Source organism: Erythranthe guttata, chromosome 11 (genome assembly GCF_056151865.1).
Source record: "Erythranthe guttata isolate IM_541 chromosome 11, IM_541, whole genome shotgun sequence".
In the NCBI taxonomy this organism is placed as follows: Eukaryota; Viridiplantae; Streptophyta; class Magnoliopsida; order Lamiales; family Phrymaceae; genus Erythranthe; species Erythranthe guttata.
In genome coordinates this window covers 7,994,316-7,997,793 of record NC_142543.1, presented here as the reverse complement: position 1 = coordinate 7,997,793, position 3,478 = coordinate 7,994,316, and the positions used below count along the sequence as shown (strand labels likewise).

The following is a 3,478-nucleotide window of genomic DNA, read 5'->3' as shown; positions in this document are numbered from 1 at the left end:
ATTTTCTAGTTATACTTAATTAGTATTTTAGAATATGATAGCGGAAGACTTTGAAATATATAAATCGGGAATAGAAAATTTCGACAAATTTTTTTTTTCTTTTAGAATCAGAGTAAGAGTGTCCACATATTACCAAACAACATTCACTTAATCAATTTCACAAACTATGCATGCATGACTAGAGATTAAGTTCCATTTTAGCAAAGTGAGAAAATATTAGACAGTTTTGATCTATCAATTAAACAAATTAATAACTCTCTAACCGCTCATGCAAAACACTTGAAAGTTTTACCACATGCTCTAATAAGGACCTAGATAACCTAGGAAAAACAGTTTTGAAATAACTTGAGCCATTTGAAAGGAATAATTAAAATGGTACAACTATACAGTTTGAAAATCTAAAGCAGGGGAGTGATCTTTGAAAAATCTTTATAAATTCCCTACTGTCTCAAAAATCATAAAATTATATACTAAAGTACATTGGTAAGTTAGAAGTTTATACCAAGTGGAATAAATCTTTTTGAGTGAGAAAAACTTCGTATTTTGTTGTAAATACTACAATGACTCTGTTTCAGAGAAGAGTTGGTAAACAATTCGTAATTAATTCATGGCTTATCCAAATGATGCAAACGACCTATCAACGTGAACCTAACAAATAGACCTATGATGCTGTAAAATTTCATGCAATAATGTATACAAGATATAATTAACACGAATTATTAAACTACTAGGCAGAACACAACACATAACTAGCCGATGGGCATTTTATAAGGTTTTTAGGAAAACTTGCCCTAAAGTTACATAAGTTTTTGAGGAATCATCATAACATATATCAAAATAGGTAATGTTAATCATATGTCACATTACACATTATGCATCAATAGTAAGTTCCTCCAATAGGCGGAAGGGAACGATAATAAACACCTAAAACGGTGTCGAATGTCTTTAAAAGCAAAGTGTACAAATAAAACCACATTAGTATATTAAGAGCACCCAAAATCCACCATGCCTCCATATGAACTCTTCTCCCGATCCACGAACTCAACTTCAACCACGATCCTCGGGCTCGAAATCGGGTAATCCTACAAGCAATTCAACACCTATATGAGTCTTTGAGACTCAATGAGAATTCCATAGAATATCAAATACACTTAGACAAGGAATCATATAATCATACATCTACATACATATACAAGTATACATATACCTCAATCATCATTTCTTTAAGAAAATTTACCGATTTACCTTTACCTTCTCGGTTTATCTCTTAGACCCTTTTCGATTTACCTCTTAGAACTTTTCGATTTACCTCTTAGACCTTCATTTCATCATTTCATAAGGAATAAGAGGAGATCCCTTACAAGGGAGTCATTCTTTTACACATACATTCATTCATGTGCTTATACAATGTGTGAGAAAATCATTTTCTTTAGTCGGATATCCTTTGGAAAAATCAAGTAAAACCATAGACAATAAGCCTTCATTTATTTGGAACCCGTTTCATAAGTGGAATCAAACCACACACTCTTCATCTCATTTTTGGGGTACCGGTCCCTCATACCCCGTGCTTATTCGATCTATGTTTTACAAGACTTTCCAATTTTAAAAACGTGCAAGTGAGGTTAGCACATACTTTCATTCATTTCAAGCAATTTGATTAGGTGTGTGAGAAAACATTTTTCGTTCGGATATCCTTTGAAAAATCAAGTAAAACCATAGACAATAAGCCTTCATTTATTTGGAACCCGTTTCATAAGTGGAATCAAACCACACACTCTTCATTTCATTTTTGGGGTACCGGTCCCTCATACCCCGTGCTTATTCGATCTATGTTTTACAAGATTTTCCAACTTTAAAAACGTGCAAGTGAAGTTAGTATATACTCTTCATTTCACATATTCAAAGTTAGCTTTCACATAAGCACACATATTTTCACATATTTCACAAAAGGCACATAGTTTAGTCACAAAATCACTAAAGCAAGTAAGACACATAAAAATTCAAACAAAGAGCATAGATCACATATAGCAAAACAACTCAAAGCATTCGGTTATTTATAATTACTATCTCCGAGTTTTATTAATTAAAGTTCAAGCCCTCTTTCTCAAGAGCCTTGAAGTTTTCTTTCAAGTAGCACCAAAATTCCATTTACTCCATTTTCTTTCCAAAATATTCGAACCATCAACAATTCAATTACACAAAATTCCATTTTTATTAATCTTGTTCTCGATTTTTATCTTCGTATATTATCTTATTACTCATAGATCATAAACCATGGATCGTAAGCTTCCTCGACCCGGAGGGAGTACACTTACAACCACGTAGGTCGATATATATATATACACATAGAAACATATACTTATATATAGCACATTTAGATTATAAATAAACCATGGATCAAGTACTTTCTTCGACCACGCAGGTTTACGAAAACCATGGATCGAAGTTTCCTTAAGATCACGCAGGTCTAGTATATATATATTTACATATACATAAATAAAAATTAAATTATCATATTATTCTTAGTTCTTCAAGATTATTTCAATTAAAGCTTAGATCATTACATGCATGGATCATCTAACAATAAACAAGCAAAGTAATACAACTTCCCAAATTTTAGGCCATTAAGAACGAAGAAGGTGAAAGAAGAAATAATATTGGTGAAGAATCACTTGTAGCAAGAATATGAAATTCTCACCTTAATCTTCTTAGAAAATATGAAGGAGTTGGTGGATTGAATAACCCACTATAAGAACCTTGAAGAAATTATAAAGAAATTAGAAGAAAACATTAGGGAATTTTCGAAATTGAAAGGGAAGAAGAAAAATGAAAGCTTTCTTACACTTCTAGTTGAAGAGACTTCTTTTTGGAAATGAGGAGAGATTTTGAGCTTCCTACACTAATAATTTCGAAATGGAGGAGAAGAAGAGAGAGAATGATGTTTTCTTAAGAGCTTTAAGATATGGTGGAGAAGATGAAAATTCATTTGGGTGTTGGGTTCTATTTATAGAGCTTTGCAAGCATTTGGGGGTGTTCTTGGAATTTCCTCTTTAGGTGGGTTGGATTGGAGGTGGTTCTATGGCTTGAGCTTGAGTAAAAATGGAGTCTTGGTGAGGGGATGGTGGTGATGGCCGAATTTAGGGAGAGAGGAAGAAGAAAGAGAATGGGTTTCAAATGCTTAGGTGGAAAGAGAGAGAGAAAGTGGGTCTTGAATTAAAAGGTAAAGTGAAGTACCATTCTCAATGAAGAAGGTACAAGCCACTTAAGCCTTCAATTATCCCAATTAATGAGTCTTTCTACATTAAAGAATTGTACACATGGAAAATAAAATCCATGTGTGTCTCCACATGGCCGAAAATTACAAGAAGAGTGGAGAAAATTTTATTTCTAAGTTTATTCACTCATTTAATTATCTAATATGCATGAATTTATTCTTTTTCTAAAAAATTAGTGTATGCATAAATATATTCCAACTATC

The 3,478-nt window shown here is 32.6% G+C and overlaps 1 long non-coding RNA gene across 1 annotated transcript; it reads right to left on the bottom strand.

The window, feature by feature from the left end:
* Positions 1–741: 741 nt before the first annotated feature.
* On the bottom strand, positions 742–3,203 carry LOC148766920 (uncharacterized). The gene is made up of 3 exons (XR_016034494.1): positions 2,843–3,203; positions 2,699–2,746; positions 742–1,082 (listed from the first exon to the last, which is right to left on the bottom strand). It is a non-coding gene; the product is annotated as an uncharacterized LOC148766920 (long non-coding RNA).
* Between the last annotated feature and the right edge of the window lie 275 nt (positions 3,204–3,478).